The sequence below is a fragment of the Felis catus genome, chromosome D1 (assembly GCF_018350175.1).
Source record: "Felis catus isolate Fca126 chromosome D1, F.catus_Fca126_mat1.0, whole genome shotgun sequence".
Lineage (NCBI taxonomy): Eukaryota > Metazoa > Chordata > Mammalia > Carnivora > Felidae > Felis > Felis catus.
In genome coordinates this window covers 14,271,823-14,295,782 of record NC_058377.1, presented here as the reverse complement: position 1 = coordinate 14,295,782, position 23,960 = coordinate 14,271,823, and the positions used below count along the sequence as shown (strand labels likewise).

Here is a 23,960-nt window from a genome sequence, read left to right as displayed (position 1 = left end):
CGAGGGGTGCCTTCCAACAGGCCACTCCCTGCCCACCCATTCCTCATGAAATACGTTGATAAATGTATTTGCAGCCAATCTGGAAGGCAGGGCCCTGTCTAATATTTTTCTGTGCCCTACAAGTTGCCTTGCATGGTGTTACGCATAAGGTGAGCCCACAGTACAATCTGGTCAATTGCTCGGGCCCTGAGAGTCACCTTGGAGGTGCTGTCCTCTATAGCAATTGCTTATGGAGCCCTTAGTATGTGCGGGTCTATGCATATCATCTGGCCCTGGGAGCACCCAGGTCTTGTGGGCCTCATCCGGGCATTTCTGAAGGCCCATTCTTTCTGCCTTAGCTAACCTGCTGTGACCAGGACAGCCTTCTGCCATTTGCATGATCCTGCTCCTGCCCCAAGCCCCACCACCAGCTGCTGCTTTCTGGGTTCCCTGGAAATCTTCAGGGGGACGGCTCCTTTTTAAAGAGAGTATTGTTTCCTGTGACACTGACAATCCTTCAGAATTGACAAGACCTGTCTCTGCATCTTTCAGTCTGCCACAGGCTCTCAACCTGGGGCCTAAGTGACTTGTCATCTTCTCTTGGCTGTCTCCAGCTCCTCTCTCCCCAATGGAGCCATAATCCTCTCCCTTTGATATCACAATTGTCTCCATAGCACTAGCAGCCCTCACGGCTCCGCGGGGCTCTCAGGCCTCGGAAAAAGATGGAAATTACAGCAACAAAGACCCTCTTAAGAATAGTGCCATCTTCACCCTCCCCTCCCTGTCTCTTTCCCCTGCCCAGAAAAACATTTCTAGTAGAGAGGATACCCAGGAACTGGAAGAAGGGCAGAAGGGTCCTCAGACAGAAGGCTTTGTTTGCCACTGCTGTTCCAAGTGGGATTATCTATTCTCCTACTTAAGCAGCACGCCCAAGAGAGCTGGCTCCTGGCCTTGGTGTGTGTGGGGGTGGGGGGCAGGGTGTCTAACAGCAGGACAGGTCGAGTTTCCAGAAGCTGGGTCTCTGGGAGGCCCCATAAGTACACTCCCATAGTTTGCCATAGGACTCAGATCTGGGAGGCAGGGAGTGGGGAGGGATGGGAAAATAGTGCAGATTTTGGAATTCCCAGAGATCTCCATATGGTGCTAATGGCCTGGCATGGCATGTGCCCACACCTACCCAAGTCAGGCCCCAGTGTTTAGTATGTTGTCGGGGTTCTGCTTGATTCCCCCAGACCTCAAGCAGGGTGGTTTCTGAGGTCTCTTTTCTCAGCCTGCCATACCGAGGGCATTGGGCTAGCCCTCAGAGCCTTGGGGGTCCTCTCCTGGCATGGCTGTTTGCTCCTTCTGTGCCGAGTTGGAAATAGGGTGTAAAGATGCACGGGTCTGTGCCGTCACTCGCTGGGGGTGAGCGCCGGGCAACTGGCCCAATCCTAGATCGTCCATAATCTGTGTTACAACATAATATTAGGAAAATAGAAAGCTCTCCATACAACTGTATTTATTATGCAGCTTTGGACAAGTCGTTTTACCTCACGGACCTCAGTTTCCTCATCTGTAGTGTAGAGGGTGATCTTACCTGCCACCTTATTATGGAATCACATGAGGAGGGGTTCCTGGGTGGCTTAGTCGGTTAAGTGTCTGACTCTTGATTTCCACTCAGGTCACAATCTCACATTCGTGAGACTAAACCCTGTGTCAGGCTCTGTGCTGATAGCATGGAGCCTGCTTGGGATTCTCTCTCTCTGCCCCTCTCCTGTTCACTTGATCACTCTAAACAAACAACCAAACAAACAAACAAACAAACAAACTTCTTAAAAAAAGGTAAAAAAAAAAAAAAGAGTCACACGGGGAGATGGACATGAAAATCCTTTCTGAAGTATGGAGTGTAAGGGATGGTTGTGTGTAACCTTCTTTTATACCCAAATGTATGTATCACATAAGGAAGGAATGGGATCCAGTTTGCCATGTACGCTCAGAAATGGTTTATAGGCCTCCAGAATCACTTATCCCTAACTTGCCTTGGCCTCCAATATCCAATATCCCTTCCCCCCAACCCTGCCGTTGCTCCCTATTGACACCACACCCCCCTGGAAGTGCAGGCTCCATGCCTGGCTGACAAAGGAGGCTCTTGGGGACCTGGCTCCCCCGCCCTCCTGTCTGGCCGTTCTCCCCTTCACAAATCCTACCAGTCTGAATTCTGACTTGTTAGAAAGTGTGGTGCCTGCTCTGGTCTCCTGGCAGTGTCCCCTGTCTGCTAACTCCTATCCCGTCCCTCAAGTCCTGGCTTAATTGCTACTTCCTGCAGGAATCTTTTGGATCAGGTTGGGTGCCCTTGATCTGGCGCCTGGCAGTGCATTTAACTTCTTGTTTATATTTCCCACGTGACCACAAGTGCAATGAGACGGGGGCCCATGTCTGTTTGTTCTTTGGTATGTTCCACACCCAGCACAGTGCCTGATGTATGGCAGGTGCCCCATAAACACTTGCTACTGGAAGGAACAGTAGGCTGGCTGGTCCAGGACAAAAGAATGAGTTCGGTTCCACCCTAGCAACTTTGCCTGTAGCCTTTCGGTTCACTGAGTGTCTGCGGAGTACCTCTGTGAGCCAGGCTGTCCCCTGCGCCTGGGCTGCTCCTGGGCTGCAGATCTGCCTGCAGCCCTTCGAGCACTGTGTGGACAGGCATCGCGTCAGGCAGAGCAGGACGGAGCCCTCTGCACCGGAGGCCTGACCCAGGGTCCCCCAGCCTTTCTCCCTAAACCCCGCCAGCTGCCTGGCCCAAGGCCAGTCTGCCCTTGGCAATCCCCAGTGGAGGTGTTTCGGCCCCAGCCCAGACTTTTGCCTGATCGCTATTTCTGCCCGGTCCATGTGGATTTCTAATGCTGAGCAGCAGCAGTGTGTGGGGGGTGAGGGGGGCGGGGAGGGAGGAAGGCAGGACCACACCCAGCTAGCCAGCCCAGGGTTCCAGCCTGGCTCTGGGAAGGCCTGCTGGAAGATTAACATTCTGAGGAGGAAGCCAGTGATTACATTTTAGACTTGCAAATGGGTTTGGTAAATAGGCTTTGCTGAGAGGTGGGACAGACAGCTGGACTGAGTGAGCAGTAACAGTGAGCAGCACGTGGTGATTAAGGAAGAGATTTGCTCCCCCAGAAAGGGGACTCTCTAGGGGCTGCTTCCTGGTGAGAGATCTTTTAAGTGAATTCACTTTGGCAGCTTCTGCCTTCCTTCAGAGAAGTCCCTGGGCATTGCTTTTGCTGTCTCTCTCTAAGGACTGGCGAAGTAAATGCACCAAATGATAGGAGAGCACATACTTACCCGTGCATTCCGCAGGTATCTGTTGAAGAATTCATTTGTTCATTCATCCATTCCCTGGACTAACTTGTATTGTGCACCCTTTCTGTGTCAGGCAATATGCTGGGTTCTGGGGACAGAGCAGTGAGAAAGACATTTATTCCCCGCTCTTTCCTCCACACCAGGATGTAGTCAGGAACCAGGATGGAGGTTAGAACACTCTCGGCTACTCAGTTGCTAACAGTCCAGGCCACTTTTCTATCTCAAATCGAGGCCAGGACAGTGGGCATGTCACATGGATGCAGGTTGGGATGGCGTGGCCTTCTGGCCGTTTTTGTATTCCCGGTACCATTTCTCTAAAGAAAAGAAGTCAAGGTCAAGTAGGTGAACCACACACTCTGGGTATTGCAGCATGGCCCCTAGCTTATGCGGGGCTTGGTGCAAATTATAAATAAGGGCTCCTTCCTTAAGACACATCACTGCCATCTGCTGGAAGACTGTCACAATGAATATGCAACTCTGCAGGAGCACAACGTGAACGGTGCCCCCTAGATTTGTTCAGTACATCATCACCTGCCTATCCGTGTGGTCTTGCTCTGTGTTTACTGTATACAGCTCTGTGGATCTGCTGGGCACTGGCTACTGTCTGATACCCCAAGAGGAAGATGCTGCTCTCTGTCCAGTCCCAAACACCTGAGATGCCCAAATCCACCTTTGTTTGCTATTAGCATATACTTCTAAAGTTCTATTAAGTGAAGGATGATTAAGGGTGGAAATTTCCATGATTCCAAACTACTTGAGAGAATCTGACTAATGAGGAGATAGACAGTTATCTAAGAGGGTCAAATTTTCTTCTCCTTCTTCCTTATCCCTTCCTTGTTCCTACTCCATGCTGTGGACAGATAGCATCACCGCTCATGCCTATGCCAAAAACTTGGCAAGAATAATTCCCAATTCCTTGGCTCTCAATACTCACACATTCTTTGGAGGAATTCCTGAAGTATTTTTGTTTAAGATCCATTGCCTTATTGTTTAACTTAATGGTTAAATCTCTGGCCTCAAACCCCTTTGTCCACAGAAGAGGTAGATAAGCAAAGATTTAATCAACAAGAGATGGAAACCAAGGAAGAATACCGAGGGCCTCTGTTTCCAACCCCATGGGGCTTCAACACACACGCACACACACACACACACACACACACACACACACACACACCCCACACCACCCCCCCACACACACACACTTGTTTGCACCTGTGTATGCTGTCATTGAGAGTAGGTGAGCCAGTATCTGACTCAGGGCCATTTGCCCACTGTCAATAAATGGTGGTTGACAGAAATGATGGTGGTACCACTAATGAATGGAGCTTTCCTGTTCTTGAACTTTGGGTTCAATAGGTAATGTAGAATAAAGGTGTTAGCTCCATGTAGTCTTAATTTATTAGGGATACTGTAACAAAGATATCATAGACTGAGGGACTTAGACAACATTTATTTCTCACAGTGCTGGAGGCTGGGAAGCCCAGGGTCAAGGTACTGGCTGATTTGGTGTCTGGTGAGAGACACTTCCTGCTTCATAGGTGGCTATTTTCCTGCTGTGTCCTCACTTGGCCAAAGGGGAGAGGGAGCTCTCTGGGGCTTCTTTCACCAGGACACTAATTCCATTCATGAGGCTCCATCCGCATGACCTAAGCACGTCCCAAAGGCCCCACCTAACACATCACATTGAGGGTTAGGATTTCAATATATGAATTCTGCAGGGGACACAAACATTTAGTCTGTAGCATTGTGGCGTTATTTCCTACTCTGACCCCAGTGGTTTTGAGAACTATTTTGGGTGAGGGGCCAGGGGTATATTCCTGGGGAGCTGGTGGTTCTAGCTGCAAAGGCCCTCACCAGGCCCCAAATGGCAGGAAAGGGCTGACCCAGGAGGCTGAATCAGTCAGAGACAACACATTCTCAAATTGAGCATCCTTGTCCTGCTTTTCCCAGCTAAGTGGGTACAGGGACTAGAGCCCATCAGCCTTGAATGCCCCACCTGCTTTCTGCCTCAAATTCTCCATCCCTTCCCTTATTTATGCCATCTGTTCATTAGAGAGCACAAGCTCCAAGTTAAAACAGCTCTGAGCAAACTCGCTGAGCTTGGCCATAGGTGTTAGGTCTGGGGCAGTGCCGCTGTCTTGGCAGTGAGGTGCACCAGGCCCTGGGCTGGAGGGGCCCTGGAGAGGACCAGTGCACTCTGGGGCAGAGGATGCTTTACCTGGGTCCTGGCTTGTGTCCATCCATTGATCTATTCAGGTGCTGAATAAACACCCAGTAAGCCCCCTCGTGTACAGGGGTCTGTTTGGTAGGCTGTGGGGGCTACACAGATAAATGAGATACGATTCTTGCCTAAAGAGCTTACACAAACTGCCCCGGTAGAAAGCTACACGTGGTACCCAAATGCAGTAGAGGCAGTGGGGAGCTGAGGGTACCCCCAACTTAGAGTGTTTCACAGGGAAACCTTGGAAAGGCTTCACAGAGAACTGACATTTGAGCTGGCACTCAGAGGAGGGCTAGGATTTCAGCAGGTCTTGATGAGGACAAGAGGGAGGTGTAGCTGAGGGCGGTCACCCAGGAGGAAGGTGAGAAGTGTTCAGCATTGCAGGTGCCTTGCAGGTTATGAGTCCTGGCTGCCGTGCTAATTGTGGGGAGGAGTATGGGAAAAGGATGGGGAAGGGTGACTGGGGACTCATTAGCAAAGGCCTCTCATCTTGACTGAAGGAGTCACATCAGCCAGGGTTGGTGTTGTAGACAACAACGGCCCCCAAAGACGGTCCCCAGGAGCTATAAATGTTCCATATGTGGTAGAAAGGATTTTACAGCTGTGATTAAATCAAGCATTTGAGATGGGGAGGTTACCCTCGATTACGCAGCTGGGCTCAGTGTAATCACAAGGGTCTTCATAAGAGGGAGGCAGGAGAGTCTAAAGGAGATGGAGAGGGATTCAGCCACAAGCCAAGGAATGTGAGCGGTTTCCAGAAGCTTAAAGCAGCAATGGACAGATTTCCCCCTGAAGCCTCCAGAGGGAACACAGCCCTGCCAACATCTTGATTTTAGCCCTGTAAGACTCGTATCAGCTTTCTGACCTCAGAACTATGAAAGAATAAATCTGTGGTGTTCTAAGTCACTAAATCCGTGGTAGCTATGGCAATAATAGCAAACTACTTACAGTTGGAAACGCCTCCCTCTCTTGGGGTTTCTAACCTCAGACAAGCTATTTAAATTTTCTATCAGGCACCAGCCTTCTGTCTTTTAAGGGGTTTAATTGCAGTGTTCACCTCATAGGGTTTTAAGGGTGAACTGAGATAACCCATGTTCAGCACCTGCTCATGGACAGCATGTAATAAATCGTTGCCATTAGGATTATTCTTCCTGCTAGCTTTGTGGGGCGCATCACCCCGTTCTTGCCTTCCTCTCTTCTCCCCATCCTGCCCCCTTCTCAGTCTTCCTTGCTCTCCCCTCCTCTGGCCCAGTGACTTGGGGCTCTGTGTTTCAGGTGAAGATACTCTTCCTCATCGACTGCCATTTCCCACAGCACACCCCCATCCCTCCCCACCTCTTGCCCAACCTCCTCTCCTGCCCTCACCCACTCAGACTGCAGATCGTTGAAAACATAGTATGAAGGACTAAGTGTCTACTGATGTACTTGCCACAACATTCACAGACTTTAATAGTTACTGAAACTATATTAACATTTCTCGTGAGTACCAACTTAAAAATGTTCATTTTATGCATAACATTGAATGAGGTCAACCAGCGAATCTGAGAGATCTACGTGTAGTTGTATGTAACTTAGCTCAGGTTTTGGAAGGTACGTATGGATTGTGTTAGAAGCCTATCCCTGTGACAGACCCAGAGACACACGCTGTTTTCATAAACATATCTTTTTAACAGCTTTATTGAGGTATAATTGATGTGTAAGATACTGTACATATTTAAAACGTACAGTTTCAGTTTTGACGTGTCTCCTGTACCTGTGAAATCATCACCATAATTCAAATGCTAAACACATCCATCACTGCCCCCGCCCCCCCACACACGGAATTTCTTCTTGTCTCTTTATAATCTCTCCTGCCCCTGGCTCTCCCCCTTCCCTTCTTGCATGATCTCCCCACAGGCAACCACACATCTGCTTTCTGTTACTACAAATCATTTTGCATTTTGATAATTTTATGTACATGGAATCACATAGCATGTATATTCTCTTTTATCTAGCATAAGAGATTTATTCATGGTATCAATGGGATCAATAGTCCATTCCTTTTTATTACTGAGTACAATTCCATTGTGTGGATGGACCACGGTTTATGAAGTTCCCCACGGGATGAGCATCTGGATTGTTTCCTCTTTTGGGGCTATTACAAATAAAGCGCTATGAACATTTGTATAAAAGTCTTTGTATAGGTATAGGCTTTCGTTTCTCTTGGGCAAACACCTAAGGGAGAAATGGTGAGGCCATGGGGTAGGCGCGTGTTTAACTTTTTAAGAAACTACTGTGCTCTTTTCCAAAGTGGTTGTACCATTCCACATTCCCGCTGGGAGGGGACGAGAGCTCCCTATCCACACCTCATGAGCCTTTTTCAAGTAGGTCCGTCCACTAAGTGTGAAGTGTCATGTCCTTGTGCTTTTAATTTGCACTCCCGTAATGACTAAGGATGTTGCACATCTTTTCATGTCTTTAAGTTTTTTGCTCGTTAAAAAAAATTGCGTGCGGGCGCCTTGGTGGCTCAGTGGGTTAAGTGTCAGACTGTGGCTCAGGTCATGATTTCATGGTTCGTGAGTTCGAGCTCCACATCGGGCTTTACACTGACAGTGCTTGGGATCCTCTCTGCCCTTACGCCACTTGTGCTCTCTGTCTCAAATAAATAAACTTAAAAAAAAAAGAAATAAGGAAATTGTGTGGTTTGTTTTATTTATTGAATCTTAAAACCTTTTTGTTTATATTGGATCCAAGGCTTTTGTCAGATATATTCCAAGATTTTCTCTCTGTCTGTGGGTGTCTTCGAGTCAACAGCATCTTTCAAAGAGCAGAGATTTAATTGTGATGAGTTCAATTGACAGATATCTTTTTTTTTTTTTTTTTTGGATCATATTTTTGATGCTACTGTTTTTGATTTCTTATTTGATAAAAAGCCTTTGCCTAATCTAAGGTCACAAAGATTTACTCTTATGGTTTCTTCTGGAAGTTTTATGGTGTCAGGTTTTACGTTTCGGATTATGATTCATTTCGAGTTCATATTTGTATATGGTGGGACACGTGGCTAAAAGTTAATATTTTAAAATATGGACGTCCAGTTGTCGCAGCCCCACTTGTTAAAAAGATCATCCTTTATTAGCTGGCTTGCCTCTGTACCTTGTCAAAAATTAGTTGTCCAGATAGTTGTGGATTCTTATATTTTTATATACTCTTTCATGTATAAAATAAGTATGTATTTAAAGTTGCACATTGTAGAAACTCCAAGATTGTTTTCAAAAAGTTTTAGGTGACAAATGCTTGTAAATGAACCTAATAAACTTATCTGTCAACTATTGGTGTCAACATTTATTGTTCATTTTTATTAGTACTTTGACTGGAATGAGTCAGGAAAACCACACCTAGCAAAGCCTTGGGGAGACACATCCCAGCATTTTATAAATGCCTCGCAGTAAAATTTTGATGTTAAACTAGGAGTCTTTCCCATTCCTTTAACCCTTTCACTCCTGACTCTACCCTGTGCTTTCTGGCAGGGCTTCCTCTGGCAGGGCCCTGAGGGTAGGGACCATACAGAGAGAACAAAGAGTCCCTTTCCTGGCTTTTGAGCTCTTAAGTAGCCTTTTGTAAATCTATTGTAGAGGCAATGGTATTGAGAGGCATGGATTTCAATTCTAAGGGCAAGGTGCTTGAGAGAAAAAAGGGTATTTTTGAATTTCTAAAGCTTGGCTTTAAATATCAAAAGCCAAAGCCAGAGGGCTCAGTGCACAGATTTTATATCATGAACCAGACTGTGGAGAATAACAGTCTCTTTCTCAGCCCAAAAAGAGATAAGATTTCCACCAGCGGCTGAGGTGGAGTGGAGGAGGGAGAATTGGAAGGAACTTGATTTATCAAGTTTAAACCTGTGGGTCCCTGGCAAGGGCCTTGTACTCCATCCTGCTGGGCGCAGGCTGCAGCGTTGGCCAGAGCCCAGACCAGACTGAGGGGGTCCTCAAGGACGGGGGCGATTGCCTGGCCACCCAGAGTGTAGCCTCACGTCCCTGGGACCACACTTAAGCGGTGCTGGAAGGGAGGTTGAAGCTGTGTAGATCTGGAGGGGCCCCGCCTCTCAGAATCCTTATACTCCAGCATGGGGTGGGTACTCCCACAAAGGGTCTGCAGTGCCTGTGGTCCCCAGGGACCCGGGGGAATGACTCTGGGTGCAATGAGAAGAGTGCAGAGTCTGTCACCGACAAGGGACACCCCAGCGGGACCCCTGGCACAAACCTTGCATTCCAGAGGCAGCAGCATCCTGCCGGAGGGGAAGGACGCTTGACCCCAAGTCAAATGGAGTTGTGAGAGCTGCCACACATTCTGATTTCTGAATTGAGATTGTGTTTACAGCTTCAAGAGCTGATAGGACTTTCTGTGTACAGAGCTTCCTGATAGGTGGGGCTAGATACTTGATGCCCTCAACTCTCCGAGTGGCAGACTGGGGCGTGGGTGTCAGAGCCCCCAGCCTGGGTGGCTTCAACCATTTATCTCACTGTGCTATATAAATACTATTTTTTCTTTGTGCTTGGATAGAAAGAATGCTCGGGAGCTGTGTTACTGCAGTTGACCCTTGAACCACGTGGGGGTGGGGTGGGGGTATGGGCGGGTTGGGACACCAATTTCCTGCATAGTTGAAAATCCACATAAAAATTCTGACATCCCTAAAACATAATTACTGATAGCCTACTCTTGACCGGAAGCCTCACCAGTAACATAAACAGTCAATTAACCCATGTTTTGTATGTTACATATATATTATATAGTGTATTCTCCCAATGAAGTCAGCTAGGAAAAAGAAAATGTTACTAAGAAAATCATAAGAAAGAGAAAATACATCTGCAACACTGTACTGCATTTATTGAAAAAAAAAATCTGCATTTAAGTGGGCCTGTGCAATGCAAACCCATGTTGTTCAAGAGTCAGCTGTATTTTCCTACTGGTGTGTAACACATTACCACAAACTCAGCGGCTGAAAACCATAACCATTTAGTATCTCATGGTTCCCATAGGCTAGGAATTGGCACGGGTTGGCTGGGTTCTCTGCTCAGTGTCTCACAAGGCATCAAAATTAAGGTATCTGCTGGGCTGTGTTCTCATCTGAAGCTTGGGAACCTCTTGCAAACTACTGACAGAATTTAGTTCCTTGAGGTTGTAGGACTGAGGCCCCCATTTCATTACTAGCCATTGGCCCGGGGTCCTCAGCTACTCCTAGGAGAATCTCCATCCAGTCTCCTATGAAGGAGTCTTATGTAGTGTAACGTCCTCAAGGGAGTGACTATCTTAGTGTTGCAGGATTTTTCACCTCAATACCTGGAGTTCGTCGTCTCGCTGCTTTGAAGAATGAAGAGGCGGACACAAAATGAGCATCAGGCAAAAGTTTATTAGAGTATAAGATCAGAAAGGAAGAATAGTATAGAAGCTCTCTTTACAGAGAGGGGGCATTCCAAAGTGAATATCGCCAACTATAGGCAAGGGACTTCTGTCTTATAGGGTTTTGGTTGCTCCCCCACCCCCATCTTCCCTTTTCCCTCGTTCCTTCTCAGGTCCTGCCATTATTGGTCAGATAACCCTAGGTGCTGGGTTGTCCATTCCTGATTGGCTCGATTCCTCTGTGTGAGGAGTCGGACTATGGTCATACCATCCCTCCTATAACATAAGTTTTATGGGTTACTTATCTTAGTTAGGTATTTTGATTGTCAAATTCCTCAAGGGAACCTGAGATGGAGTAGGTGGTGGCTGTTACATTCTTTTTTTTTTTTAATTTTTTAATGTTTATTTTTTGAGAGACAGAGACAGCATGAGTGAGGGAGGGGCAGAGAGAGAGGGAGTCACAGATTCTGAAGCAGGCTCCAAGCTGTCAGCACAGAGCCCGACGCGGGGCTCGAACTCACGAACCACGACATCATGACCTGAGCTGAAGTCATATGCTTAACCGACTGAGTCACCCAGGTGGCCCGTGTCTGTTACATTCTTAAGAGGAACCTTAGGCTCGAGGGAGTTTGCTCTGTGCTCCCAGCATTGTTTCAAAATCTGTGTTTTTCCCCCACCTCAGGACCTCAGGTCCTAACCTTTCCATCTCTGCCTATTTTATCCCATCTTTCTCTATCATACTAGTATATTTACAGGTCCTGCCCATCCTTGATGGGAGGGGATACAGGATGTTTGCACCAGGGGATGGCACTGGGAGGTCATCTTAGAAATCTGCCCATTGTAGCCATCAATCTGTGGAACGTGCCCAGCACCACGATTATACCATGGACAAAGGGAAAACTTCCCCTGTTGAATAAATCATTAAACAAAAATAAGTTCTGATACATCCCGTGAATTATTCTTGGGTAGTGATCCAGTTACGTGCAAATGAAACACTTTTCATTTGGGCTTGGTTTTCAAGAGATTGCTCAAGCCAGTGAATCACAAGTATCCAAAGATCCTGTGAAAACAGTGGGGGTTCCAGAATTCCTGTATTGAATGCACTTCACGGAAGTAATTTGGTTGAAGAGAATGGACAGGGAACCTTTCCTAAGTTGCAAACGTTTTTATTTAGAATTCATGCTTATTTAAGGGGCAGATGTTAAAGATACTCCCATCAGCGAATATATCATTTCACTGGAACTTTGGAGAGATAGATATGCCTAACCCTTTTGGATGCTTAGATCGAGTTCTGAGTATCCTGGAATGTGACATCACTGAGGTTGACACAAGAGCATAGTGCAAATTTAAAAAGTGCATCAGAATCATGAGCCTTGGCTTCTAGTACCAGATCTGTCAGCCTAGCTGGCTGTGTGACTTTAAGCAAATCACTCTCCCTCTCTGAGTCTCTGTAAAATAAGGGGTTATGACAAAAGGTTCTCCAAGGCCTGGCTTGTGAGACTCTTCCCTTTGTCCTTGGTATCACGGGCATCCTGGATCTCCCAAAGATCTGGAACACTCAGGAGTAAGAGATCTCTCAGGCCGTCGGGCCATGCTGAGGACGATGGTCTCCAGACAAGTCAACATTCACCCTGATCTAGGCAGACTGGGCTCTTTTTTGTTTACAAATGTCTCTACAAACAGGTGCCATGGCTTCTTCTTGTAATCTATTTGTGTGTTCACCCCACTCCCACCCCTAGTATGATTTCTCATTATCCCCCTGATGCCACCTGGCCATATATGACACTGTGATGGGAGGCAAGTTGTACCAATATTTCAATTAGTAGCTGGAAATGCACTCAGATTGGCAGCTGCCCAAGGGGGTTGGCAGGTTAGGAACAGGAGAGAATATTTACTCAACAAAGACAAAAACCTTCCAAGCAATGTTCCCTGATGAAGCATCCTATACAAGGATCACTGGGTTAGGCAGTGCCAGATGCAAATATAAATATAAAATCCTAGCCTTTATTCTTAAGGAGCCACTAATCTCAGAGAACAGTAGACAAGAGCAGCAGCAGCAGCTTTGTGGGCTCCTTAGACCCCTTTAAGTCCACAGAGAGGACCGTCCTCAAAATTGTCATCCATTCCGAGGTGTCCAGGAGCTTGCGGTTAGCAGGCTGGGGAGGGAAGAGGACTGCGTCCTCAGTGAGCCACCTTACATGTGTGGTGGTCTCCTTGACGTGTCAACGTGCTTAGGCTGCGGTCCCCACATATTCCATCGAACACTCATCTAGCTGTTGCTGTGAAGATAGTTTGTAGATGTGATTAAAATCCAGTCAGGTGACTTTAAATAGGGGAGGTTATCCTAAATCATCCCGGTAGGCTTGATCCTGTTGAAAGATCTGGAAGGCAGGGTTGAGCCCTCCCTGAGAGAAGAGGAAATTTTGCTCATGCTTAGCACGTCAAGTCCATATCCTAGAGTCACAGCCTGCCCTGCAAGTTCCAGACTTGCCTAGCCGACCCCCACAACGATGTAAGCAAATTTCTTACAATTCATCTCAATATACACCTCCTCTTGGTTCTGCTTCTCTGGTTGAACACTGGCTAATATAGCTTGTATCAGAAGTAGTGTGAATGCGTTTGTATTTTGCTTGTAGGATGGGCTTGTATCTTTGGGGATCGGAGACATAAGAGAATAATGTCCACCCACCCCCAAAGATATCCATGTTCTAACCCCTGGACCCCGTGATTTGTTACTTTACATGGCAAAGGGGAATTAAGGCTGCTAATCAGCTGACCTTAAAGTAGGGAGGCCACCTGGGGTTGTTCCAGTGGACCCAATGTAATCACAAAGGCCTTTAAAGGTGGAGGAAGGAGGCAGAAGAAGGAGACCCAGAGAGATGGCAGATGAGGACCCAGCCCAGTGTTGTTTGCTTCGAAGACAGGGGAGATGAGGAAACAGTACAGCTTCTAGGAGCTTCAAAAGGCCAGGGAATGGATCCTCCCCTAGCACTTCCAGAAGGGAATGCAGCCCTGCTGATACCCTGATTTTAGCCCCGTGAGACCCTTTCTGAGCTGACCTCCAGAACTGAAAGATAATAAATTGTGTTTTAAGCCAGTAATTTGTGGCCATTTGCTACAGCAGCAATCGGAAGCTGCAGTCCCCGTGTCTCCCACCAGCGGATAGTGGACTGCTACATTACCAATGTTGGGATGGGAGGGTTGTTCTTGCCCTGTAGGTCGGCTGGTTGGCAGGTCCACCACCTAGCCTCTGCTTTACCCCTGTCCCCCAGCTGCCCTCCCAGGGCCCTCGGTGCAGCCTCAGCTCTTTGACCCAGCCCACCCCCACCCCACAGTCTGGATAACCCTAGAAAGGTCCAGAGCCTGCAGCCTGTGAATGGCACCCTAGTCTTTGCTTCCCCCCTCCCCAAGACAGCTCCCACACCAGATGCACTGTCTATTTATAGGCTACTGGTGCCCAGAAGACACTTAAGAGAAATTATGTGATGCTGCCTCTCATTTTTTTTTAAAGTATTTTATTCTCTCTCCCAGCTTATGAGGCCATAGGGAGACTCTCGCTTTATAAGCTCATATTATTTTGTCAGTTGGTGGCCTCAAGGAGATGTTTCTTCAGCCTCACTCACTTCTTCCAGGAGAGTGCTCCAAGCACACACTTACAGCATTCTCCGGAAGAAATCCTCTCTTCCTGTGTCCAAAGCCTAAAAAAACCCCTGGTAACTGTCTAGAAGGAGATCAAAGGGAAGCAAAAGTCACTTCCATCTTATTCTTTCTTTTTCTCCTTCCTTCCTTCCTTCCTTCCTTCCTTCCTTCCTTCCTTCCTTCCTTCCTTCCTTCCTTCCTTCCTTCCTCCTGTCTTCCTTCCTTCCCTCTTCCTTCCTTCCTTCCTTCCTTCCTTCCTTCCTTCCTTCCTCCCTCCCTCCCTCCCTCCCTCCCTCCCTCCCCCCCCTCCCTCCCTCCCTCCCTCCTTCTTCCTTCCTTCCTCCCTCCTTCCCTCCCTCATTCCCTCCCTCCCTCCCTCCTTCCTCCTTCCTTCCTTCCTTCCTCCTGTCTTCCTTCCTTCCTTTCTCCCTCCCTCCCTCCCTTCCTCCCTCCTTCTTCCTTCCTTCCTTCCTCCTTCTTCCTTCTTCCTTCCTTCCTTCCTTCCTTCCTTCCTTCCTTCCTTCCTTCCTTCCTTCCCTCCTCCTGTCTTCCTTCCTCCTTCCTTCCTTCCTTCCTTCCTTCCTTCCTTCCTTCCTTCCCTCCTCCTGTCTTCCTTCCTCCTTCCTTCCTTCCTTCCTTCCTCCCTCCCTCCCTCCCTCCCTCCCTTCTTCCTTCCTCCCTCCCTCCCTCCCTTCTTCCTTCCTCCCTCCCTCCCTCCCTCCTCCCTCCCTCCCTCCCTCCCTCCCTCCCTCCTTCTTCCTTCCTCCCTCCCTCCCTCCCTCCCTCCTTCTTCCTTCCTTCCTTCCTTCCTTCCTTCCTTCCTTCCTTCCTTCCCTCTTCCTTCCTTCCTTCCTTCCTTCCTTCCTTCCTTCCTTCCTCCCTCCCTCCCTCCCTCCCTCCCTCCCTCCCTCCCTCCTTCTTCCTTCCTTCCTTCCTCCCTCCCTCCTTCTTCCTTCCTTCCTTCCTTCCTTCCTTCCTTCCTTCCTCCCTCCCTCCCTCCCTCCCTCCCTCCCTCCCTCCCTCCTTCCTTCCTTCCTCCCTCCCTCCCTCCCTCCCTCCACTCCATCCACAAATATTAATGAAGTTCCCACTCTGGTTCTGACACTGTTGTAAGAGCTGGTACTTGCATCTGTTCCTTAGGGCTGCCGAAATAAAGTACCGCAAACGAGGTAGCTGAAAATGACAGAAATTTATGTTCTCACAGTTCTGCAGCCCAGAAGTCTGAAATGAAGGTGTCAGCAGGGCCATGCTCCCTCTGAGACCCTGGGAATCCTTCCTTACCTCTTAAAGCTTCCGCTGGTGGCTGGCCACCTTGGTGACCTTGGCCTGCCGCTGCATCTCTCCAGTCTCTGCCTCCATCGTCACATGGCTGTCTCCCTATGTGTATGTGTATCTTCACATTGTCTTCCCTCTGTGCGTGCCTGTGTCCAAATTTCTCTCTTCTTGTTCTAAAAATTTTTTTAAATGTTTATCTTCTTTTTTGAGACAGAGAGAGACAGAGCTTGAGCGGGGGAGAGGCAGAGAGAGAGAGGGAGACACAGAATTGGAAGCAGGCTCCAGGCTCCAAACTGTCAGCACAGAGCCCAACGTGGGGCTCAAACTCATCAACTGAGAGATCATGGCCTGAGCTGAAGTCAGACGCTCAACCGACTGAGCCACCCAGGCACCCCTCTCTCTTCTTGTAAGGATGGAAGTCATATTGGATTAGGCACCCACTGCTTTCCTCCTGTATGACCTCATCTTAACCAATCACATCAGCAATGATGCCATTTCCAACTAAGGTCACATTCTAAGGTATTGGGGGTTAGGACTTAAACATATTGGAAGCAGGACAGGGTGAGGGGGGACACAATTCAATCCATAATAGTACTCAAAGGTGAATCAACTCACTCCTGCTTCTAGTTAGGAAGGGAAAAGGAAATGTAAACTGACGGTGACAACACAGCCTGCTAGTTGCTAGAAGAGGGGTTATCACAGGGACACTGGGGGCAGGTTGTAGGGGAGCCAGTTTAGTTAGTAGAGTGCTGTCTGCTGTAGCAAACAAATTCATGCTAGGATTTATTGCCTGAACACATAACAGCCCCACATGCCTATGTGGTAGTTGAGGGACTCAAGGCTCCTCCTATCCTGTGACCCTGCCATCCTCTAGGGACTTGTCGTCTGCCTCTGGCCAATGGAAAGAAACAGGAGGCCTGAAAAAGGCACATTTGGGGAAATGTCAGTAATAATGATACAACAATATTTATGTGGCACTTTACAGATTAATCTGGGCACCAGTTCTTTACATATATGAACTCCTTTTGTTTGCACAACAATCGTATGGTATAGATACTTTGCAGATGAGGAAGTTGAAGACAGGAAGGTTCAATGACTTGCCCAGAGGGTTGAGAATAGATTGTAGGCATGGTGGGGTTAAGAGGGCCCAGGAGAGAGAGAAATAAAAGGATGCAGGGTTGTAGAGGAGGCAGGGGCTGGATCAGGAAGGGCATTGAAGGGCATGCTAAGTAACTGGACTTGAAATTGATGCCAAGGAGAAGCCATGGAAAGGCTGCCATGGCCAGATTTGCCACCAGAGCTCTATCGTGTGCGGTCGTGGAGAAGGATTTGAGAGTTGACACCGGGAGCGGGCAGCCGTATCCGTCAGGATGCTGCAAGTCCTAGGGAACCCAGACGAAACTAGTTAGAGAGTGAGAACCTCTTATCTCAAATGGCGAGATGCAAGGCGGCAGCAAGTGTCTAGGATTGGTTTATTGGGCAGCTGCGTGATGCCATGCGAACCCAGGGTCTTCCCATATTTCTGCTCTGCGGTCTTCAGCATGTGGGCCATGACTCCTCACATGCAAGGTGCTTCCCGTGCAGACAGGATACCCTTCATTGGAGGAAGAGGAGCTATGTCTCTCCATCAGTATGAAAAACTTTCCCTGAAGCCCTCCAGCAGATTTGCTTACCCTTCTTCAGCCAGGTTTGGGTTCCCTGCCCCTTCCCAAATGAATCACCGACAAGGAGAATGAATTTGTCATGATTGGCTTTGATGAATCCACTTACCTTTGCACTATGTGGAAGAGAGGTGGACCCCTGGGTAGGTGGCCAACAGTATGTCTATGGAAGGTGGCTCCACAGAAGGCAGCCCTTCCGGGAAGTCAGCCTAGAAACATGGTGGCCTGGATGAAGAGGTTCAGAGCAAGGCAGCCGGGAGAAAGAGAAGTGGATGGGTTCTAAACTAAGAAGGAGATGGCATGACCTGAGCTTGGTGATTAATTAGGTGCATAGGTAAGAGAGAAGAAAAGTCAAGGGTGACCAGGTCTTAATGTGGACAATAGGGCAGGAAGCCAAGGCAGGCAGCCTCTCTCTTCCCTCTTCATTCTCACACTCAACAAATATTGCTAATTGTGTCTCATGAGCCAGGCACTTCCACTTGAGTATTTTTAGAGATGAGTATTTTTAGATGAGGAAATGGAGGTTTAACAAAATGAAACAGTCTGTCCAAGGTCACACGGCTGGTGGGTATGCGGTGGGCCTGGATGGGAATCCAGGTCTTCCTGTCTGACTCCAAAACCTGTTTTATTGCCACAAGCCCATCCAGCCTCTGCTAAATCACAGTCCTTGCTCCATAAAGAACGTGAGAGGTTAGCATGCAAGTAAATACACTAAATGGCAGAATGTGATAAGGACCAAAAAGGACTTAGAAGAAACGAATGCTTTTGAACAACTACTATGCTTCAAGCACAATACTAAACACATTACATGGGTTCTTCTCGTTTAATTTTTGTGATGACCCTAGGCAGTGCTTTTACTGTCCTGTCTCCACATGACAGTTACTAATCAGGCACTGGGTGCCTGTGTATCTCATAATTACCCATGAAGTATGTGCCCACCTAGTTTGAGGGGCTAAGAATGCTCCTGGGGGCACACAACTGAAGTCCATCCTGGAACCCTTCACTCCCCATCACTTACAGGATGAAGGCCAATCTCCTTGCACTGCGCACAGGCCTTCAGGACCTACCTCTAAATCTTGTCTTGCTGCTCACTAGCCACTGATTTGAATCTCATGCTCCAGCAACACTGAACCATTTGTGGTTCTTCAGGGCTGGAACCAGGGTGAGGCAAGTGAAGTCCCTAGGGCACAAAATTTAAGGAGGCGTCACTCTCCATTGCCTCACTGGGCAAAAGTAGGATGCTAAGCATGTCCTGCTATGTGGCTGTGTATCAACACACTTTGGGTCTTGTTTCTTCTCTCAGGAGTATCCTCTTTTCTCCCTCTCCCCAACTTCAATTTGGCTTATGTTCATCCTTAACAGTCAGCTAAGATATCACCTCCTCCAGGAAGCCTTCCCTGACCACCTCCCACTCCTTAGGCTAGGACAGGTGGCCCTTCTTGGCCCTCCTACTGGGTTGATACATTTCTCATTGCACTTCCACCAAATGGTCATCTGTTCCTGTACCTATTTTCCCCCACTGGATTGTGATCCATTTGAGGCCAGTCTTATTTATTTATGTGTTCCCATCACTTGGCACACCGCCTGTTCTGAAGTACGTAGTTATTAAAGGTTTATTGAACTGTTATGAGCTGAGTTGTGTGTGCACAAATCCCTATGATGAAGCCCTAACCCCCAACGCCTCAGAATGTGAATATATTTGGAAATAGGACTGTTAAAGAGGAAATGAAGGCAAAATGAGGTCACTAGGAAAGGGCTTAGTCCAACATGACTGGTGTCCTGTCAAGAAGAGGAGATTGGGACACAGGTACAAACAGAGGGAAGACCCCTGTGAAGATGGGAGGAACAGGTGGCCACTTAGTAGCCAAGAAAGAGAAGCCCAGAAGAAACTAACTTTGATGGCACCTTGACACAGGTGGGGACTCAGCCCCTGGTGGTTCATGTAGTTGTTGCTTAAGAACTGCCTCCAACGTCTGTGTTGTTCAGGAGTGGGGATAATTCTCACTTGCTCAGTGGGATAGCCTGCCAGCCTCATTTGATGAAAACTGAGCCAGGCTCTGAGAGGCCGTGCCCTGCAAGTCTCTGGAAGCCCTGACCATGAGTCTGCTTGGACTCTCCCGTCCTATATACCCAAGGTGTCGGAAGGAGAGCGGGGGGGGGGGGGGGGCCCCCCGCAGACCCCAGACTCAACACTGCCCCCTGGCAGTGCAGATAGACCTGTCACCGTGCGAGACTGTCATGTTTTGGGACTTCACAGGTCACTCATCATTTATGGCTTCAGATGTATTTACCATGAGCCTATTATGTGCCAAACAGTGACCCAGGCACTAGGGCTACTGTGGTGAAGGAGACAGACCAGAATGCCTTCCCTTGAGAAGCTCACTTTCTAGTGCCATCAAGATCTTTCCCAGAATCAATCTTCTGATACTGCACAAAACTCATGTTTTTGTGTTTCAGAGTTTACAAAGCATGTTGTTGCTCATCATAGCTTGATCCTCCTCAGAGCCTTGTGCAGAATGATCATATTCCACAAATTTTCACATGGGTATTTCCTCCCATCTCAACATCTGTGACATCAGGATGTGCCTTACAGGATGGCATATCATAGTTTAATTGGCAGTAAGTTCTTTCTTAGTGGTAAATAACAGAATGGTAGGTCTTCTAATCAGTGGTATCCCAGATTTAATAAAATATGGAATTATCCCTGTCTCACAGATAATGAGGCTGAAGTTCAGAGTTGGTGGCTTTTCAAGGTCATATGGCTATGTTGTCTATGCAGGTGGGGGGAGCCTTGGAAAAGTTAGTGCTGTGCGGGAAGCCACTGTACCCTTGGCCAGAGCATCATCTCTGCTCTCGGGGGATTTGATTTCCAAGCACATCATAGCTTGCTGCTCTCATTTTTCTACAGGGAAAGGAAGCTCTCTGCCCAGTCTCAGGATGAGCTTCAAAGGGAGCCTGTCCCCTCCTCACTCCACCCCACCAGGGGAGCAGCAGGAGTGTGGCTAAGGCCAGAGTGAAGCACGTCTGGGATCAAAAGAGCCCCCATCCCTCCAGAGCACCCAGGGGGTTTGGCTGAGCTCCCTCTCTGGTCTGCTGAGTGATCAGTTGACAAAATACATCTGGGCAAGGAGGAGGCCTCTGTGATCACCTGTCATCTCCCCTAAACACCCCTGATGCATTTCTCTCTTCATTACACACAAGGTGTCAACCCTTCTGTGGTGATCTACGGTCTGACACACCCACTTCTCTGTGGCTGGAAGGCAGTCACCCTGCAGGGGGGAGCAGGGAGAAGCCAGGAACACATCCTACATGGAGACCAAGAGAAAAGGAAGAGGGGGGAAAGGAGGAGAAGGCTGTTGGAGGGGAAAGTGGGAACAGGCATTTGATGTTGCCTTGTCTTTATCCCATGGCTAATCCCAAAGCTGAGCCCCAGACCCAAAGCCAGGTGTGGGTTGGCCCCAGAGAGCACACTGTAAGCATGGTTCTGCTTCTCCACACTTTGTCCTACACTCCCCCCTGCCCCCCCCCCCCCCCCCAATAATCATAGCCTGGGTCAATCTCTTTCCTTCCTACCTGGAACTCTCAACCTGGTCAGCAGCTGCAATGAGAGGGTTTCCTACTCTCTCCTTGGATTTTCCATGGAAGATGTGAGACCCCAAGAGGCCACTTTCTCTATATGCATTCCTTCACCTCCACCCTATATATATCCTTTCACTGGTTCTAAAGTACCTCCAGAAGAATTCCCAATATTCAACTCTCCTTAGGATCTAGCCCCAATCTGTATTCCCAAATGTGATAAGCACTAGTCTTTGTTCTAAACTCCGGTAGAACACGTTTTTCGGACTGAACGGGAAGCATGCCATAAAAAACCCACCTCTGTATCTTTTCTCACTTCAGTGATGCTCTCCCCTCTATTTTCATCCTTTAGCACTCAACTGATGTCCCACCTGTTCTGGGAAGACCCTACTCGGGCCCAGCCTCTAGCAGGTCCTGCCCACAGCTGGCCTGCTGGTCCTTCATATAAAGGGGAGCCATGTTCTGCACCTGGAGCCAGAGTGAATCAGTGAGCGAGGAGGATTGTCCAGAAGGATCCGGATGAGGACCCCTGCCTCCTCTTTGTTGTCCCCACCTTGATGCCATGTGCTGGTTCTGATGACTTTGGCTGTGCACCTGAATTCTTGTTCTGGCAGCGGGCTCAAAGCCCTGTCCTGTGTGCCCACCAATCTCCATTCTGGGATTCAGTCAAATTCCAGTCCTTAAACGTGAGCCTTCCAAGGATTACTCTAAGTCTTCTTGGAACTCACCCCAGACTGAGACTGGAGAGAGTGGTGTTCCCTGGTACCTGCTTGTTCACCAGACTGAGCCTCAAAAGTCATTGCCCTCAGCCGGGTCAGTTCCTGCAGCACCTAGGCCACCCCAGGGGCAGGTAAGTGCTGACCCCCAGTCCCTTCCTACCTTCCCCCTCCTGCTCTCAGGGATTCACACTACTCTGCAAATCCTGACAGCTGCTGAGGCCTGACTGCTGTCCCTAGGGCTTCCTCCTTGGCATCCTTTTGCTTCTCAAGTGATGAGTACAGGAAGCCAAGTTATCCTTGACATAGATGTCCTCATCCCTCAACTTCCATACATTGTTCCTTGGGATCAGAGACCCTTGTGTGTGTGAGTTCCCTGCCTCATGCCCAGCGGGCACAAAACAGACATGTTCCAGCAGCGCAAATGCTGAAATCCTCGGAGGTCCTCGCCGATGTCTTACCTAAACTCGTCCTGTTGTGACGATCCATGCCACCTTCACCTCCCACCTGTCCTTTTCTTTCTTTCTTGGGGGTTCCTCTTCCCTTCCCTGCAGTCATTCCCAGTGAAATGTTTGTGGGTTAGATGTAGAATTCTGTGGGGGCAGGGGTGGTGGTTTGTTCATGTCTGTGTCCCAACGTCTGCATGGAAGCTGTCATACAGTAGGTAAGGTAGCCAGAAAATAGTTGACCTCCGTAACCATGTCTTGAGCCCCTACTGTGTGCAAAGCATGTACCTAAGTAGTTTGGTTCCAGAAAGAAAATAAAACCAAACAGGGTATCTGACCTTCAGGAACCCGGGCCAGGCAAAGGCACTAGTTTCCCATTAACTGCAAATGAGTGCCACAGGATTTGAAGATTCAGTCTGGATAAGGGGTTATCAAATGGCAAGATAGAGATGGTAGTCTTAGAAGAAGATGGGATTCACCATGAGCACATAGATGCCATTTTTGGAATACACCCATCCTCTGCTTCCACCTTGGTGAAGTGCAAGGTCTTCAACGTGGTGGTTAGTAGGACAGGGTTAGAGAAAGGCCAGGAGCCATGAGCCATGGAGGATTCTAGCCCGTGTTGGCCCCGGAAGGCCTGAGCTCCCAGCCCTCCCTCTTCCTTCAGGTGAAGAGTGAGGGTTCTGATGGGGAAAGACAGCCAGGCAGTGGCTGCCTGAGTGGCAGCAGGCAGTCTTGTCAGCCATTACCCTGCCGGAGTAATCCTCGAACCCGCGCGCCTCTCCATTTGATCTGCCTGAGACCGCAGGAGATAGTCAAATGCTTTTGGCTAATATCGTATGCACGCATAATTAGATGGCAGCAATTACCATCTGGGTTCCTAGCACTTGTTCCAACATCCAGGCCCTGGGCAAGGAGCTGGTGGGAGTGAGGAAGGGAGGCCTCCCCCCAGCCCTGCCCGTCCTCTGTCAGCCTCCCAGAGAGCAGATTGGAAGCCTGGAGCCTGGGAGCGCAGCCCTGTGGAAGGCCAACGATGCTCAGTGAAGAGTGACAACAGGCAGGTGGCAGAGGGAATCGAGCTGTGGTGGTGTTTCTGCCAGCTCATGGGTTGGCATGGCATTGCAGGCTGGCTGGGTTGCCATGAGCATGGGTGATGAGGGCTCGTGGGCAGCCCTTGTTTCAGAGAGTTGGCCAAGAGTGGGTTTGAGGGTTCTCAGAGCAGTGACGAGGCTGACGAGATGCCATCTGCCCCGCCCCTGGCACCGGGTTCTTCCACCTTCCGACTGTTGGAGCTCCCTGCGGGTGCCAATGACACAGGCATATGCTTGGCTAGGCCTGGCTGACATTTTCCTGAGGCTGGTGCTCAGACTTCCTGGCTGGGGAGGGGAGGTGGGCATGATGGGAGTCAAGGCAGCCTGGGCAGACGGTCTTCTGATGCAGAGGCGGCTAAAGAGCTTGAGCAGGCATGCACCCCAAGCCCTCACATGTTTCATTATTTCGTACCCTCTGACTTGGGCAGGGTCCCGGTGGGTCTGGCACCAGCCCTTGCAGCGCTCACTACCTGCTGGGCCACGGTTTAATCAATCAGTGGGTTCAGGTGGACCTCCGGCAGCTTCTGCCCAGAGGCGGTGAGGCGTCTAGTTGTGGAAGGATCATTCATGGGCTGCGGAGGCGTGGGACTGGGTTGAATCCCGGCTCTGCATTTCCCAGTGGAACGACCCAGGTCAAGTGACTGAACCAA

General features: G+C 48.8%; 1 protein-coding gene across 3 annotated transcripts in view; it reads left to right on the top strand.

Annotated features, from left to right (window-relative positions):
• The window catches only part of BUD13 (BUD13 homolog), a 308,262-nt gene extending 286,355 nt beyond the window's left edge, over positions 1–21,907 (top strand). For all 3 annotated transcript variants that reach the window (XR_006585963.1, XR_002145297.3, XR_006585962.1), the window contains one exon: positions 21,410–21,907. The gene's annotated coding sequence lies outside the window, so the exon portion shown is untranslated. The remainder of the gene's footprint in view (positions 1–21,409) is intronic.
• The last annotated feature ends 2,053 nt before the right edge of the window (positions 21,908–23,960 follow it).